At 36.6% G+C, this 13,452-nt stretch overlaps 1 protein-coding gene and 1 pseudogene across 1 annotated transcript in view; both read left to right on the top strand.

Moving 5' to 3' along the window:
* Nucleotides 1-13,452, top strand: part of EYS (EGF-like photoreceptor maintenance factor) — a 1,737,133-nt gene that overhangs the window by 1,559,944 nt on the left and 163,737 nt on the right.
* On the top strand, nucleotides 9,200-10,928 carry LOC143682712 (zinc finger CCCH domain-containing protein 14-like; annotated as a pseudogene).

Below are 13,452 nucleotides of genomic sequence, written 5' to 3'. Positions count from 1 at the left end.
CACAGTGGAGCCAGAAGTGAAACCAAGAGAACATAAGGCAAAGCACAAGAGTTCTAATACAGCCTTAACACATCAGCATTCCACAATAATCAGAAAAATGTCCATCCAATTGTCAGCTCCTTTTAGAAACCAAGTTCGCATCAAGTAGGAATGAATGCTTTTTTCAATCCACCAAACTAGTATGAGGTGGTTCCCCCAAATCATTTCTTGTACCATTTACTGTTGCCAATCTGAGCCCCAGAAGATCGTCCAGAACATGCAAAATACATTTATCCCATGGAGCAAAGCATGGAACAAACCAACGGAAAAAACCAATAAAAACAGTCGTTGGTTTGTTCAGGCTATGAAAGTCACAGAGTACTATCTGTGAATTCCTTTTTATAGTTGCCATTTTGTTAATGCCGAAGGATGAAAAATCAGCCAGTTTTCTCTCATCAGCAGCTGTAGCTACTACATAGGCATTTCTGTTTCAAATTATGTCCATATCTACTATCCTAATGTACTCTTTGGGGTATAATAGAAAATATAATTATGAAATGTTGTACCTTGTTTATATATCCACTGGGAACTCATTCTGGAATGATTGTGGCAGTGATGACTAGAATTTGGAGAAACAAACATTGCAAACGGAAAATTTACAGCTGCCTTCCTTTGTAAAAGGCTTTACTTTCCAAGTATGTGCTTCTCATTCACATTCCTGGTTGCCTGTTTCTAGACAGAAATGATCTCTTCTTGTCTTCTTAACAACATCATCTTGAAGACAAAAGGGCGATTTTACCTTGTCCCTTGCATTCTTGTGCCCCTCCTATAAATATTTCCTAATTAATTTTTTACCTTGTTCTCCTAATTTAGGTCTCTCAATGGGGCACAGCTCTTTGAAGAAAGCCATAAAAAAATTGATGAAAGTATAGGCTTTCAAACAGCCTGGGTTAAAATCTCTTTTACTGAATCCACTGGTCTCTCTGTACTTTAACTTCAATGAATCTAATAATAGAACACACCTCATTAGATTTTCATTAGAATTAAATGATATAACACATGTAAAATGCTTAACACTGTACTTGGCATGTAGAAAATGGTTTTATTTATTAAGGGTGATGCAACTGGAATTCTCACTCTCTTGGGAAACTGCCACATCTTGTCATTTTAAATAAGAAGGTTGAATCTCCATTCCAGCTAAAAAAAAAAAAGACAATTCTTTAGGATGTCAAAGAAAATTAAGATTAATTTTCTTTTAAGAATTTTTCTAAGGTGGTGACACTCTTTGCAGAGATTAGAGACAAGCTGGAGTATTTTAAAACCATGGAGGAAAGCTGCACTCCAGGGACACAATTATTCACTTAGCTATTTAAGGACATTATACTTCTATAAAGCAGCTTAATGTCAGGATGGCATTTTGTAATGGCATATTTCAAGTACATGTAATTTTCTGTCATGTAAGCTCATAAATCTTTTGATAGCATCCACTCTGATATCATCCAGATTTCTCTCTCTAACTCAACAGTTGTTTGAATATCCTGCTGCTCAACCCATCTCAACATCGCTCATTTCCTACCATGTTTAAATTCTGTATTTCCCAGTTCTTGGTTACAAAGAAATGTTTGAAGATCAAGTTCAATCCCAAATGGGAGTAAGGATACAGAGTTGATTATGACCACATAAGAAATTGTTGAGGAAAGTAAATCTTCTTGTAACTGGTTGAAGGCAGTTTTTGAGTAGCTAATTTTTTTCTTCCTTAAGAACTAAGGAGATTGCTTTTCCTTATGTTTGGTGGGAAGGGGCACAACTCCTGCCTTTCACTTTTTTTCTAGTTCAGTATCTAGTTCAGTATCCTGGCACATATAGAATAACAGCACTTAATATACACATACACACATATATATAAACAGAAATTTTCTTCAAAGATTGCCTTAATGGACTGTTGCTTTCAAATCCATTGACATATTGAATTAGCACTTTTTTCTACCTATGCAAATGAAGGTCCTAGCAGACCAAAGTGACAGTTACTGTTCCAGTAGTTTTTACCAGTATTCTGAGCTTATGAACAAATTGGTCTTAAAAATAGACAGCTGGAAAATATTTTCTGGTCAAAGGCTTTCATTAGATTGAAAATTGTTCATATGTCAAAATACAATACCATAGCCTTTCTCTAAAGGCATTATGTTTTTGTCAATGATAAATGTTGAATTTGCTTAATAAAAATGTACTTATTAAAAACAAGAAAATAAGCATTTCTTCTTAGAGAATTATGTCTAGTCTGGCAAAGTCAGTCTGGCAATATAGTCTCTCCATTTTTATTTATACACTGTTATTTTATTTGGAGCAATATACTTAACCAGCTAAAAGCCTACATTTCTAAGCCTCCCTTAAAGCACAATTTGGCCATGGGACTAACTTTAGGCCAACCAGCAGTGTTAGAATTATTGTGTTGAGTTCTGGAAAAACTCCTTAAGTGTGGAAAGACATAACCCCCCACATGCACACACCCACCCCCTGTCACCTTCCTACTCTCTGAAACCTGAAATGTGGATCAGAAAACTTAACTTCAAGACGTTATCTTGGACTCATGGTATCCTTAAGAATGAAGGATACCCGCAAAGATGGTGAAGCAAGAAGATCAAAGAAGCCTAAATACTTGGTGACTATAAAACTACCATTCCAGCCTGGGATTGCTCACCTTTAGACTTTTGGTTAATGAGAGAGAGAGAGAATCTTTTATTTTGTTTAAATCACCGTTGTTTGGGGATTGTCTGTTACATGCAACTAAACCTAATCTCACAGAATAATCAATTTCAAGATTTCCCTAAGAGGTTTTACTAAATTTTTTTCTGATTTTGTCCATGTTTTCGTTCTTAGACTGCCTAAGCAAATACCATGAAATGGTTTGCCTTAAACAAAGGGAATTTACCTGCTTATGGTTTTGAGGCTAAAAGACAGTCCAAATCAAGGCATCATCAAAACAATGCTTTTCTCAACCATCCTTGGTTTCTCTGTCACATGACAAGGCACATGGCGGCATTTCCTGGTCTCTCCCTTTTCTCCTGAGTTCCATGGACGCTCAGCTTCTGGCTGTTCCATCTGTGGTTTTCTCTCTTTGTGTCTGAATTTCATTCTCTTAAAAAGGACTTCAGTATTAGAATTAAGATTCATCCTGATTGAGGGGAGACATGGCTTAACTGAAGTAATCCCATCAAAAGGTGCTACATAGAATAAGTTTATAACCACAGGAATGGATTAAATTTAAGAACATGTTTTTCTGGTGTACACACAGCTTCAAACCCCACAGTTCATAATAACTTAGACTCTGTCTCGGAGACAGAGAAAGAATAGGATTTATGTTATCTTATTTCCTTTATTTCAGTCTGTTGAATTTAATTCATTAAAAGTTTATAAAATATTTTTGTAACCAGAGGAAAGAGTGGTAAGAATGTTATTTCAATATTGTAAAGGAAATATCAGGGTAAACAATAAAATGAAATAAAATATTTTTCATATTTGCAAAATAATTAAAAAAGCAAGTTTGCATTTTATTTATGAGGCGTTACCTCATATCTTAAAATTGCTCCCCATGAGACAATCTCCAATAATATGACTAAATTAGAAATCAAATTAGTTTGTAGATTTTCACATTTCAACTTCTAGGGAGACATGTATCTGCTGTCTGCTTTTCAACGAAGAACAAAGAATATTCAGGACCCCATGCTCACTAACTGTCTGCCTCTAGAACCCTGTCAGTAGAGCACTAAACTCTAAAAGCAAACGGCTTCCTTTTCATTCATTCCAGCACTTTGTCATTGTTTAGCAAACTTATGGGATTCTCCCTCCCACCACAAGCATTTTCTTGTTATTAAAGCTTATTAAAAATGTCCTTAAAATGAATAGACTATGCACAGGGGCAAAATTGTCTTCCCTGAATATATTTATTGCAAATTGATTTTGTAGACCATGTATGGAATGTAAACCTCTGCAGTTTATCCTGCAGCTCACCAAAGAATTTAACTGTGCAGATTTGTCAGTCTGGGCCTGTCTACAAAGAGCCAATTTTTTCTATTTTTTGACCCAGTTATGTGGTCAGTTAAAGAGCTATGTTCATCTGAGGTACCTGTCTGTTACCAAGCAATAGCAAGCACAAACACATTTGTTGTACATTAAAAAACAAAATTCTTCACAGAAAGGGAAAATCGATTCGATTCTAAGTAAATTTATGCTACATGAAAAACTGTGAAGTCAACATCTTATAAACAGGCAGTGGAATTTATTGACAGTTAGGAATGAAATGAACAGTGGATGGAGATGCCTGCATGTGATATAAATTGCCTACCAATCTATGCAACTATGGCAGCTATTTAGTTCATTTTTTTCTTTGTTCAGGTCTACTGACCTACTCGTATTGTGCCTTTTCTTATATTTGTCATTACATCCCTTAGAGCTTGAAATTAGCCTCCTACTTTCCTTGGGATAAGCTAAGATCTGTTTAAAATGTCCAAGCCTGTCATGGGCAGATCCCAGCTTACATCTCTCGCCACCACCGCCCTCCATCAGAGTCTTCTCACACTATTTTGTATTTACCTTTTACATGTTGGCCATAAATCTTGCACATCCTTCCCTGTGACCATAAGCTCTGCCTTGGCCATTATCTTATGTGCAGAGCTGAACACCATGCCTGGTACATGGAAGACTTTCAAATTTTTCTGAATTGAAAATGATTTAAAAGTTCCTCAGAATATTCATCTAAGCCTAGGAGTATGCCTCTTGCCTAGGAGACAGTCAGTAAGTATTTGACAAATTTGAATAAGTGAAATGATAACATAATCAATGAATGAATAATATGGTCTGGAGCATTTCCAAAGTGGGTTCCATAGCACACTGGTACAGTAAGGTAACCCACTAAAGAAAAGAGTCTGGTAAAATGAAGTTGCATCTATTGAGCACTTACTATATTCCAGGCATTGGACTAAGTGCTTTACATTCATTTACTTATATGATCTGCAATTCCCAATGAGATACACAATGATTTCCACTGTATAGATAGGGAAACTGAGGCTCAGAAAATTATTTAAACTATATCCAAAGTAATCTTGATCATGAATAGCAGGTGGATCTGGAATCCAGGTCTCTCTAACTTCAGTTTTCTTAGAACTTTACCTGGTGGTCTACTTTCCTTTCAGGAACCCACAATGTGCTCTAAAATGTCATATAATAGCACAGCAGCAGATCAAGAAATTCTTCTTTCTTATAAGACAAGCCGTTCACCAAATACACCAATCTAGTGTTTCTCAAAATGAGATAGATACACTCAGGTGTAGAACTGGAAGAAAATATTGCTTCTACTGTTTTATCTCAATCTTTTCATCTTTTGTGTTTTCTGATGTATATATTATATTTGTATGTACCCATAATTTTTAATTAGATAATATATATGGTACAAGATCAAAACAGTTCAGAGACCACCAATTTAGACAATTCTTTTTAAACATGGCATGAGATTTTTATTACTTCTGTTGATTACATATAAATCATTTAGGGAAGCTGATTTCAAATTATGCTCAAAGAGTGGAGAAAATAAATAATCTCTAAAATTTATTATATAATCCCAATTGTTTGCATCATCACTTAGTAGGGAAACTTCAAGAAAAAGAACGCTGTTGCCTGAGTCAACTCAGATAAATAAACAATTTCATAAAGGAAAAACATTAATCCAGCAAGGGGGTCTTTTTAAAAAAATATGCCGATTATTATAGAATTAATTACTAAAAATAATTAAACCATTGACTCCATAAGCTCATAGCCTGTGTCTATGGTTAATAACTTGACCTACAATTATGCAATTTGTGACACAAAGATTAAATTAGGGAAGAATAAGAGAGAGAGTAAAAGAATATTTCCCAAATTAATTATAATTTGTAACCAAACCCTGAATCCATGTGTACTGGTAATCCACTCAGATTATCCAAAGTATCCAATGTCAACATGATATTTACAGTGTTTGGGATTCTTTGTGCCTTCCCTTGCCTTACTCAGAAATAAATGATAAACCCAAAGGTAAGAATAAGCAGCCTTAGATAATCAAAAAGATGATCCTAATTTAGCTGTGTGATGTTATTATAACACTGAATCTAAATGTGAACTATGAAAGGGAGTTATAAACTCTCAATATCCAAAAAATGGCCAATATCTCGAAGCATATGAATTACTTAATGTGAACAATAATTTCTGAAGGACTATTTGAATCCTTATTTTTCTAGGGGAAGCATGTTGTAGGGATTACTAAGAATTGACATCCTATTCATTTCTAAAATTTAAATAATTGAAGAGCAAACAAGAATATCTTGTAAAAGCTCAACCAGTAATACATTTTTAAATTATGGATTTTTCTATTGATCAAATTAATGATAGACAAATGTATGTGTATTCTAATCCCCTTCTTCTAATGATGTACATTGGTCCGGAGTAAGAAAGAGATTTGCTGAAAGTGATTTAACTCTTTCCTGCCTCTGTGATCAGCTTTGGTCAAACCTTTTAGTGTATAATTGGTACATTAGTAGCCCATAAAGATAATACCTCTCTTTGAAAGTCAGCATTTTGCAGCCCATTTTTATTTTCATCCATGAATAAACACCTGGCAGGGAACATCCAGTCTTTTCCAGAGGGCAAATCTGAATATTGCACCTAGATGGTTCAGTCTCAAAAATGACATTTTATAATTCTCTTTGCCATTCTAAAGGGGCCAAGGCTATTTCTGAATCTCATCTTATTGTTCTCGTGTATTAAACCAACCTGAAATTCTTAAAGTGAGACTCTGTCTGCCCCAGTCTTTAAACTACAGAAAGAAAAGCTGTCACCAGGGTGAGCGGTTGATAATTCTGCTTATTGGAGTGTGTCCCTGTCACTCTCCAGGTAGATGCCTTAACATACACCTTGTTGTCAGCAGACACCAAAGGGGGCTTTCCTGAAGGAATATCACAGTGGCTGCACTGCCAAGCAAGTCCCCTAAGTTCTTGTCAAAGTTCCTATCTTTACCATGCTGAAGTTTATTTTTCCTGAGATAGCTGTATCTACTGCATTTTAAGTTTGACAGACTGTATAAGCTTTAAAAGCAGGATGTTTTAAAAATATGTACTTCCAAGGTCTTTTCTTAGTGGATTGTAAAATCCACTAAGTGCCTGTTTCTCACCTCCATTATACCTCTATTCTCCATGACTTGTTATAATAAACAAATTCTTGAGAGAAGTGCATCTTTAGGGTCCTGGATTTGAGCTACAGAATTTTAGACCAAATCAGTGTAGCAAAAGTCAATAGCCTCTTTCTCCCACATCGTACGATAATTAGGGAATTATACAATTTCCCAACCTGCAAATTGAAAGACTTGAGGTGCGTTTCTCTAGCAATATCCAAAAGCTTTTTTGGTTATTCAACACTTGTGCTGATGGCACAGGAGACTATGAACACCTGTGCAATACACAAAGGGCTGCAAATTTATGGGCATATTAAGTGAAGTCTAATTATAACCTGATAAAAAAAAAAATCCCCTTGACAAAAGCCTATTTCCAGAGCAGCAACCTTTGTAAGAGCAGACTTAGATATGATTACATTGCAAATGTGCTACTTACTACAATTTAAAAGAAGTGTTAGATATAGAAGGCAAAGGAACACCTCTATTTTTTTTACTGCCTTCATTTCTCTAGAGCAGAAAGGTGTGTTGTGCTGTAGCTGAGTCAACTCTATTCCTTTAACATCTGCATGCTGTTAATTAATTAGCATCATAGTTTAAGCAAAATCAGATATTGTTTTATTAACTAACAAATTTATAGCTGATTAGATTGAAGTGGACAGTATTAACTGTTAGTATTGTATCATGGGAAGGACCTAGGTTGGGAGCCAAGATTTTTGAATTCAGGTCCAAAGTCAGAAACAACCATTTGTGTGACCTTGAGCAAGTCAGTTTGAATCTCTGCATCTCACTTTCTTCATCATCTAATGAAAGAGTTGAATTAGATAGTCCCCTTCTTCAATCTTATGATTCTAGTTCAAGACTTTAAAGTTGATAATAGGGAAAATAAATTACGACTTGTTCCTGTTGACTCAGAATGAAATTGTATTTGTGTCTACATTTTATTTTTCATTTCGTTTTGTGTATCCTTTATAGTTCATTATGAAATGGTAAATAAATAAGTTATCAGGTACTGGTAACTTATATGGTAAATATAGTTCATTTTGAAATGGTAATAATAAGTTATCAGGTACTGAGCATTAGTAATACAACCATTGTTCTAAGTGCTTTATCCCGGGTATTGCATTTAACCCTCAACACAGCCTATTATTATTGTCCCCATTCTATATGTGAGGACATTAATTAATATGAGGACTGGCCAATTAGTGTTAGGGCTCTCATTAGAACCGTCAAAACCTGACTATAGAGCCCATGTTCTTAACTTTTCTGTTTCTCTGCTCCCATGATTCTGTTTTCAAATACAAAGATTCAATTACACTGTACTTAAAGCAAAATCTAGTCACAAAAATAATCACTGATTATTTTAGCAGAAATTGAAATTGTCTCCTTAAAAATGGTAACTTGGGCCGGGCAGCGGTGGCTCAGTGGCAGAGTTCTCACCTGCCACACCTGAGACACGATTCGATTGCTGGAGCCTGCCTATGCCCAAAAAAAGTAATGATAATAGCTCATGGGAGCGGAGGAGGTGGTGGCCTGGCTGCAGGGTGGGAGCCCGAACCGGGCTCCAGGTAAACTAAAAGCCCTGCAGTGCCGAGCCTGCTGCCAGCCAGGGAACCCTGGAGATTGGCTCCAAGATCAGCCACACGATCCGGAAGAACTTCCTGATTACATTACGGTGATGGTGGCCAATGAGAAAAGTCAAACCAAATGACAGAGGACCTGTGTCTATTTCTAGGAACAATTCGATTCATCGTAAGGCTTCATGGTGTATTAGATAAACTTTGCTCTGTTACAACTGAACCCTCTAGTCTAAATTCTTCTGATACCAACATTTTCGGCAGTAATATGCCTTCAGACAAGAGCAGTTTTGGTAGGGAAGGTGAAAGAAGGCATGGAGCTGCAGTGCCACCTCTTGCAGTTACAGGCACTAGACCTGAAAAAGGGGATTCCAGAGCATTCACAAGTTGGCAGGAGCAGAAAACCACTAATGTTAGACCTACTTACTATGATGGAGCGGCAACCTGATTAATGTCAACAGTGAAACCTCTAAAGGAGGCAGCACCCTCTGATGATATGATTAATATTAAACCAGAAGCAGGTGATCTCATTGATGAAGACCTCAATTTTGTGCAGGAGAATCCCTTAGCACAGAAAAAACCTACAGTGACATTTACATATGGTTCTTCTCATCCTTCTATTGAAATTTATAGGCCACCTGCAAGTGGAAATGCAGATAGTGGTGTTCATTTAAACAAGTTGCAGTTTCCACAGCAGCAAAACAATGTTCATGCTTCCAAGCAACTTGATATTCAGAACAGCAGGGTGTGTGAAACAGGACATTTATGTGAACCAGAAGTGCCCAACAGCTTAGAGGAGACTTATTGTCCCTTCTTCAGAAACAACTCAGATAAAATGAATCTTGAGGAAGAAAACTTTCAGAAGAGAAAGTTGCCTGTGGTGAGTTCAGTTATTAAAACAAACAAAAAAAAATCAATCATGATGAAGAAGAGGAGGAGGAAGATGATGATTATGGTTCCCGGACAACAAGTGTCTCAAGCAGTATGTCAGTGCCAGCAAAATCTGAAAGGAGACCTTCACTTCCACCTTCTGAACCAAGCTGACAAGAATCTAATTTTGAAGGGCATCTCTGAAGCTCAAGGATATGTAACAAAAACAACAAACTATTCTAAAATCCCATAGAAACAGATACTTCCAGTTGCTCCCAGAACTTGAACTTCTCAAGAAGAATTGCTGGCAAAAGTGGTCCAGGGGAAAAGCAAGACCACAGAATAAATCTCCCCATTACAGAAGAGGAAAAAAAGGAGATAATACAGAAAAAAGTCAAGGAGTTCAACAGAGACAATTGTTTTCCTGACTGCAAATTGACCCAGTAATGGCAGAAACTCTGCAAATCAGTCAAGATTATCATGACATGGAATCCATGGTCCATGCAGACACAAGATCATTTATTCTGAAGAAACCAAAGCTGTCTGAGGAAATAGTAGTGGCACCAAACCAAAAGCTAGGGATGAAGACTGCAAATACCATTTGGGTCCTATCAGTATGCCTTATGCAGACACAAGATCTTGTACAATAGATAAACCACAAGTCCCAAGTTTATAGTGACACTGGATTGTATCATCCAGCCCCCAGGAGATATGTCAGATCAAAATAAGGATGTGTGCTTTGAAAGAATGAAGCCCATAAATCAAACTGCAGCCTCAAACAAGAGAATCAAAGGTCTCCTCCACCCATAGCAGTTGCACTTGATAAGCAGGCAGCTTGATGACCCAAATGGTAGCTTTTCAAACACTGAGATGAGTGAATTGAGTGTGGCACAGAAAACTTTTGAAGCACTGCAAGTACTGGCCTGCCTATATAAATGGTGACAAGTGTGCTTTCCATCCGTTTCACCTTGCAAAGCCTTCCCCAATTGTAAATTTGTTTAAAAATGTCTGCTTGTTCATCCAAATTGCAAATATAATGCAAAATATATAGAAGCAGATTGTCCCTTCACTCATATTAGTAGAAGAATCCCATTACTGCCTTCAAAACCAGTGGTTATAATACCAGCATCACCTTCTAGTAGTCAGCTGTGCCGTTACTTTCTTGCTTGTAAGAAAATGGAATGTCCCTTCTATCATCTGAAACATTGTGGATTTAACACTCAAGACCTGACTGTACATTTTACCATCACATTATTATCGTTCTACCACAAAATGCTTTGAGATAGATTGGACCTCAAACTAGCAAATGATACGCAGTCCTACCTGATAGAAGATCATGGATTTGAAAGTCTCAATCAGCATGAAAGATAGTCTACAGAACTTGTCAAATCTTTGAAACTTGGAATATATTGCTTTCATAAGATGAAGTTTATTATCCATTTGAAGGGTCTACTTTTTCAGTTTTCTAAGTTTATTAAGTGGTTTTAACATTGGCTGTGGTTTTCTTTGTTTTGTTTTGACTATGAAAAGACAGCTTAAGGAAAAGCTAAATTCTATTAAAATATCTGAGGCATGTTTGTACGCTGCTTTTTAAAATAATAATAATAATAATAGCTCATAAAAAGTAATTGATCAAGTCTTACCATATGATTAAGATGTTATCTAAACAAAATCGGGCACTTGGGGAAATGTGTTAGCTAACAATTATGACTTGGCCCATTAGTACAGAATTGATTAAATTGGACATCAATATGTTTTATTTTTCTTAGCATTAGAAGTTATCTAACAAATTATTAGATGATAAATGTAAATATAGTTTGTCATTTTTAATGGTAAGTAAAATCATTCTATCATTTATTCATTCACCAAATATTAATTAAGCCCTTATTATGTAACAAGACTGTCCTAGGTGCTATATAAAATTTGGTGAAATAAAACAGACATGGCTTCTATTCTAATTAGAATTTAACATCCACAATGAGATAGGCAAATAAATAAATGGAAAATTCCAAGTTAGATTGGTGCTATGGAGGAAATAGGGTGCCGTGATAAGAAATAACATGGTAGGAATTATGCAAACAGGTGACCAAGGAGGGATGCTGTAAGGAAGCAAATGATATTAGAAAATCTTTTAATTTAATCATGACAATACACATATCACTTTATTTATATGTTTATTTGTGTTTGCTTAGAGTATAATTTATAGCACTAAATGCATACATTTTTGAAAGACTGAAAATCAGTTATCCATCACAAAAATGCAAAACCTCAAGAAGTTTTTTTAATCATTAAGGTTCCATTTCTGGACTACCAACATGAGGAGCTCCACTCATACCCCCAATGAAACAACCATGACTGTAGAAATTACTTTTAAAAAAACAAAGCCATTCTAAGTCTCTGAAAATTGTCCTCAGATCATGCAGCAGATGAAGAAACATTTATATGATAAATCTACTAAATCTCAGTAAGAACAGTGGGAGTTTGAGGCACTTGAACCACAACCCACACATCTCTCCTCACACAGCTTGACATGTCAGAAGCTTCACTCCAGGCAGATATGGTCTAAAACAGAAGGTTCCATTTCTCCTGGTGAGATACGGTGTCTCACCAGGAGGGGCAAGCTGCCAATATTTACCTTCTATCCCTAGTTCTGAGTGCCAGAAGCTGAATTCCCAGCAAACGTGACCCAGAGGTTGGAGGTCCCTCCTCCACCCAGCCCACACATATGGGGTGAGTCTCTACCCCATATGCGGTGGGCCAATAATACCGGGGCCCTGATCACCCACCACATTTCACTTGTAGGGAGGAAATCCTATGTTAGGAGAGGAAAGCCAAGAAGACCTGCTGCAACTACCTGACACCCTGCTCATAAAACAGGGTGAAAGAAGTGGGCCACTGAGAGATTTTTGCCAGGGGGAGTAGAATAGAAGAACAGAGATCTTTGAAGCTTTCTTGTAAGGAACTGACTTTATTTGTAACAGAGTATGAGAAGTTGAGGGTATTTAGGGGTATCTGCAAAGACAATTGAGATTTTGGTGTTAAGCAATTAAGAGGAGAGTGACAGCTCCATTAGAGCAACAAGCTAAACCTTAGGCCAACTAGTTTATCAGAGAGAACCAGGGAAAGAAACACCTAAGAAGAGCTCTCTGGGCTCAAAAACTTCCAAGACTAGCCTCAAAAGTTGTCCCTAAATTTAAGTGGATCAGACTGTGGAGCAATTGATGCCTCAGAGTATTTTAAAAAACAACAGAATGGGTGGTGCAAAAGTGGCTCAGTGGCAGAATTGGCACCTGCCATGCCAGAGACCCAGTTTGATTCCCCGAGCCTGCCCATGCAAAAAAACAGAGCAATCAATCTGAAATTAATGGGTGTGATGCAAACATAGGCAGATAGTTTAATACAGATAAGGCAAGAGAAGCTAAAACCATTATCATCCTAGGATGAGGATTCACAACTCCAATACTACTCCCTCTGAGGAGTGATGTCAGAACCTTGCCTTAAAGGGAAGTAGATGTCACTAAAATAGTCCAGCCAAGTCACAAAAAATAAGCAAGTAAACAAGAATTAAAAACAAACCCTGAGGCAGAGGATTGGGGATCAGTATCCAAAGTTGCTACAATATACTACCCAAAATATTTAGTTATCAATAAAAACTATGAGACATGTGGAGAAACAGAAAAGTTTGACTCAGATATGGGAGAAAAAAAAATGGCAACAGAAAATGGATGCAATATGATCCATATGCCAGACAGAGGAGCTGTTATAAATATCTTCAGAGAACTAAAGGAAACTTTGTTTAAAGAAGTAAAGAAAATATATTAGTAATGCCTTAAT

Source organism: Tamandua tetradactyla, chromosome 5, assembly GCF_023851605.1.
Source record: "Tamandua tetradactyla isolate mTamTet1 chromosome 5, mTamTet1.pri, whole genome shotgun sequence".
Classification (NCBI taxonomy): domain Eukaryota; kingdom Metazoa; phylum Chordata; class Mammalia; order Pilosa; family Myrmecophagidae; genus Tamandua; species Tamandua tetradactyla.
Note: the sequence above shows the minus strand (reverse complement) of the source record. Positions and strands in the feature narration are given on the sequence as shown.